Genomic DNA, 6,000 nt, shown 5'->3' on the forward strand with positions numbered 1-6,000 from the left:
ATTCCTGCCTCACCAATATGGTGAATAGGGGGTGATTAAAACAGTGTGTAATGGTCTCTCATGGTAGTTTTAGCTTACATTTCTCTAAAATATTGAGCATAATGTATTTATTTGCCATTAGTGTATCTTCTTTGGTGAAGAGTCTATTCAAAGTTATTCCCTATTGTATTTAGGTTGTTTGTCTTCCTATTGGGTTGTAAAGGGCCTCTGTTGAACAGTTTTGCGAAGATTTCTCCTCACTCTCTGTTTTCGCATTTATTTCCTTAACCGTGTTTTTTAAGGAGAAGTTTTAAATTTTTATAACATCCTTTTATAAATTTATTCATTACTGAGAGAGGGGTATAGCCATGTACAATCACTCATGCCTGTAGTTCCGGCACTTTGGGAGGCTGAGGTAGGACAATCATTTGAGACCAGAAGTTCAAGACCAGCCTGGTCAATATAGCAAGACCCTGTCTCTACAATTTTTTTTTTTTTTAATTAGCCTAGCCAAGTGTGGTGGTATGCACCTGTGGTCTTAACTACTCAAGAGGCTGAGGTGGGAAGGTAACTTGAGCCCAGGAGGCTGTGGCTTCAGTGAGCTATGAATATATCACTGCACTCCAGTCTGAGTGACAGAGCAAGACCTTGTCTCTAAAAATAAAAAAGAAAAAGAGAGGTGTTGAAGTCTCCGACTAGAATTGTAAATGAAGACTAAAAAACAAAATTTTATTTTTTCTTTCAGTTCTGCCATGTATTTTTAAACCTGTTATTAAATGCATAAACATTTAGGACTGCTATTTCTTCATTATAAAGAGACTTATTTCTTACTATGAGTTGGCCCTCTTTATCTCTGGTAATATTCCCTCCTGATATCGATGTTGTCTGACATAGCCCTTCCAGCTTTCTTTGCGGAAGTGTCGCTACGGTATTTATTTCCCGCCTTTTTACTTGTAATGTATCTGAGTGTGTATTTAAAGTGGGTTTCCTGAACATAACATAATTTGGTCTTGCCCTGGCATCCAATCTAAAAATCTCTTGAATGTTTACATTATTTACATTTAACTTGATTATCGATATGGTTGGGTTCAGATCTACCACCTTCTTATATTTGTTTTCTGTTTTTATCATTTGTTCTTAGCTGCTTTTTTGCCTGTTTTCCTGAATTATTTTTCACTGGGTATTTTTAAATATTTATTATTTTTCTTGGCTTATGAAGTATACTCTGTGTGTGCGTGTGTGTGTGTGTGTGTCTGTGTGTGTCTGTGTGTTTGCTCCAAGATTTGCAGTATATATATTTAACTTACTATAAGCTACTGTCAAATATTATGCTACTTATTTTTCAGTATATATATTTAACTTAGTATAGGCTACCTTCAAATATTATACTACTTATTTTAAGTATAACGTAAGAGCCTTACGATAAAATACTTTTCTTTCTCTCTGCACCCGCCAAGCCTTTTTTGTCAAACATTGACTTCTACATATGTTATAAACTGCAAAACATTATTATTACTTTTGCTGTAACCAATCCATCATCTTTTTAAAAGGTTTAAATCATTTTTAAAAAGTCTTTTATATGTGCCAATCCATTTACCATTTCCAGTGCTATTTATTCTTTCATGTAGATCCACATTTCTTCTTGATATAACTTTCCTTCTCCCTGAAGGGTTTCCTTTAACTTTTCTTGTAATGCCAGTTGCTGGTGATGATTTCTGGAAAAGTCTTTATTTTACCTTCATTTTCAGATGAAGGATACAATTTTAGGTGAATAGGGATTTTTGGGGTTTTTTTGTTTGTTGTTTTTCATTATTTTCAGTAATTTAAAGATGCCCCTCCATGGTCTTTTGGTTTGCATTGTTTCTGATGAGAAATCTACTGTTATTTTTATCTTTGTTTCTTTATGGAATCTGTCTTTTACTTTGTCTGCTTTGCTACATTTGAGGTTTCTCATTACCACTGATTTTCAGCAATTAGAAGAGCTATGTAGAAAAAACAAAATAAACTACAGACAGCTTTTTAGAATTAATAGAATTTGGCACATTTTTAGATATGAGATCAATATATCAAAACCAATTTTACTTCTAGATAGGAGCCATAAGTGGAGATTTACATATATATATATAGATAGATATATCTACATATATATCAGTAGTATGTGTGAATTTGTGTTTGTATATATACATATATATACAGAGAGAGAAAGAGAGAGAGAGAGAGAGAACAGATAATAAATGGTACCTAAAAACAAATGTAATAAAATATGTGCATGAACTTTATGTAGAAAATTATGAAACATATAAATTAAAAACAAAACATTAAAGAAACCTAAATAAATGGATAGACATACCATCTTCGTGTTAGGAAAACTCGTTACAGATTAATTCTCACCCAGACTATACTTTGAATTCAAGTAAACTCAGAGTCTTGACAGTTTTTTTTCCCCCAGAGTCTAAGATTATACATATTAAAAATGAGAAAAATACAAAAGGTAGCTAAGACAACTTTGAGGAAGAAAAACAGGGTGGGGGATTTGTCTTATATTTAAAATTATTTCTAAATTGTAGCAATTATAACAATAATTAAAATTTTTATAGCAATTTTTGTAGTGTAAGGCCGACAAATAGGCTAATTGAGGAGTAGAGAAGCCTCAAACAGACTCTACATAAATATAATGTATGACAAATACTACGTTACTGACTATAATGCGGAATGGATGGATTATTCAGTAAAGAGTTCTAGGAATACCTGGCTATTTGTATGGGGGTGTGTGTGATGAATGTAGTCTTGTTTCATACCATTCACAATCATTTTCAGGTAGATTAAAGATGAAAATGGGAAAAAAATGAAAGTGAGGACTGTAAACAGTAATATCAATACCACCCACAAGCTAAATCTGCATTTTAAAAACTTTACAGGTGATTATATGAATATTAATGTTGGAAAAACACTGGTAAAGGAGATTTATCTTTATAACTTTGGATGGGAAAATAGTTTTTAAAAAACACAAAATGCACAAACCATAAGAGAAAAAATAAATTTCATATTAAAATTGAATACTTCAACTACTAACTACAAGATGGCCTTTTCCCAGAAGTTGTCCCAAATAGGTGTCAGAAAGCTTAACTTAAACTGGCTTAAGCATGAAAGGGGATCGATTGGCTCATTAATCTGATGACCAAGGGGGAACTGTAGACATTCCAGAACCCAGCAATTCCACCAAGAAGTAGGAAAAGGAGAAAACAGCTAAGTTGTGGCCATGCGGCCATTCCAATCCCAAAGGGCTGACTGGTTAGATAAGGTAAAGAAGGGAAGAGAGTATTTTTGTTTTGAGTAAATGATGGTTACCTAGAATGTTGGCAGTGGTCCAGAAGATAATATGGATAAGAAAGTTTTGCTAGTTTTTCTAAGAAAGGGATTTTTTTTTCCATTTCCACAGTAACTCTCAGAAGAGACTGGAATTGATACAGTGATTTGTACCTGAATGAAAAGCTGCCTCATCGAAACCCAAGAGGAAGCCAATATTTCGAACAGTATAATTGTAAGACAGTGTTTGAAATGCTGGAGGAAGCTTCAGTCAAAGCCAGGACTTTTCAGTTGCATGAGGCATTGTTATGACAGTCTTACGGTGTATCCAGAAAATTGTCTGTAATTTTTAGGAGCAACTCATACTTATTTCTTTCATTTGTTTTCCTCTTGGCAAAGAATCTCAATAAATATGATTTTTTAACCACAATACTTTGACATATATAAAAGATATTGTTAATTTACAACTCAGGCTAATTAAATTCTGCATAGAAGGTATCAGTTATGTTTAACTTTTCAAGCCTAAATCATCCTTTAACAATATAAATTAAAATAGGTTTCTATTCTGAAGTTACATAGAAAAACTTATGATAAACCATTAGCATTTAAGATTACTGTGTGCAAGAGTAATGGCAATGATACTTTTCCTTTTTTTTTTTTTTTTTTTTTACTTTTAAGACAGAGTCTCTCTCTGTCACCCAGGCAGGAGTACAGTGACACAATCATAGCTCATTGCAACCTAGAACTCCTTGGCTCAAGCAATCCTCTCATAGCAGCCACGTGAGTAGCCAGAACTACAGATGTGTGCCACTGCACCTGTATTTTTTTTTTATTGGTATTTTTTCACAGTGGGGATCTCACTATGTTGCCCAGGCTAATCTCAGACTCCTGGCCTCAAGCAGTCTTCCTGCCTCATCCTCTGAAAGTGTTGAGATTACAGGCATGAGCCACCAGGCTGGCCCTATACTTTTCCATTTTATTAGGAAGGTTATTCAAGATGAATAGGAAAGTATCACGGGAAAGCCCTTTGCTCAAACACAGGCACACACACAGACACACGCAGACACACACACTCACACACACACTCATTTTAATAAGAGTTAATTATAATAATTTTTAGAAAAGTTGTTAGCCCTTTCCCTCTTAGTACAGTTTTAGCTGATTTTACATTGTAAATGTTAAGGAAACGTGTTTTTAAATTGTTTTGATATGCCTTCAAAGTTATAAAAGTTATAAAGTTGTCAGTGTTGAAATATATTTGGTACTTTAGCATTATCTTGCTTCCAGGATAATGTTCTCACACTTTATAGCTTTAAGAATGTACTTTACTCATGGGAACTAAAAATGTTATGCTTTGAGAAACCAAAAGGGAAAAGTTCAAAAGGTACTTCATAACTTTTTTTTTAGGTTTAGAGAAAGGATAAGACTGTTTGGATTATGTTGTTCTCTAATTTCGTAAAAAAAAAATGTTAATGAATATATGTTAACCTTCAGGCTATCATCATTCTTTCTCAAGATAGATTTATGGTAAAAATAGACTACTGAACTGTCTTCTCAAATTTTTAAAGATGAGTTTGGATGAGTTGCAAATAACATCCTCTACCCTTAGGTCAAAAAGAATATGTAAACCAAAATATTTTAGATGGGAATACTTATCACAGTTTCAACTTTCATACTTCTTATTAAAATGATTGTATAAGAAAATACAATATTTTTAATGTTTTTGTTCAGAATATGTTCTGAATTTGTAACACATGTTCATTTTTAATTGTTCAAAGTAACACACATTCATTTTATTGTCATTAAAATTTTCTTTAAAAGTCAAAGATTGAGTTGTACCCAGAAATAAACTTTGTTAATATTTTGATGTATCTTATTTTTTCTATCTATATGTATATTTATGTAGATTTTGTGTTTATTAAAAATGACGATTGGCTGGGTGCAGTGGCTCAGGCCTGTAATCCCAGCACTTTGGGAGGCCGAAGTGGGTGGACCACCTGAGGTCAGGAGTTCAAGACCAGCCTGGCCAACATGGCAAAACCCTGTCTCTACTAAAAATACAGAAATTAGCCAAGCATGGTGGTGCATGCCTGTAGTCCCAGCTACTAGCGGGGCTGAGGCAGGAGGATTGCTTGAACCTGAGAGATGGAGGTTGCAGTGAGTCGAGATCATGCCACTACACTCCAGCCTAGGCAACAGAGCAAGACTTCATCTCAAAAAAAAAAAAAAATTATGTGGTACATGTAATTTTTATTCTTTCGTGGAAATCATGAATATTTTCCATATCATTAAATATATTTTCAAATGCAAAATATGGATTTTAATAACTACAAAATATTCTTTCCTAGTTCAACAAACTTTTAATCTTCAATGTGCCAGGCATAACACCATAATCTTTTTTATTATGTGTTTTTTTTAATTAAAAAGAAACATTTCAAAACATTTTCTTAATATACTTCTCTCCAGGGATCATGCCAAGTATGCACATGAAAGCCTGTTTCTCTTTGATCAAGGGAACTAGAGGCAACTCAATAATCTAATAGTCAGGGTTTCTCAGAATTCATTCTCAACCTCTTCATTAATCTACTACAAATATTTACTATAATCTTTTAAATCATTTTCCTATTGCATATTTTGCTGGTTTATAAAGTTCCTTAATATAAAAAGTACCATGGTAAACATATGTACATGTAAATCTTTGACGATATGTATTAT

The sequence above is a fragment of the Trachypithecus francoisi genome, unplaced genomic scaffold (genome assembly GCF_009764315.1).
Source record: "Trachypithecus francoisi isolate TF-2019V2 unplaced genomic scaffold, Tfra_2.0 Lachesis_group1, whole genome shotgun sequence".
Lineage (NCBI taxonomy): Eukaryota > Metazoa > Chordata > Mammalia > Primates > Cercopithecidae > Trachypithecus > Trachypithecus francoisi.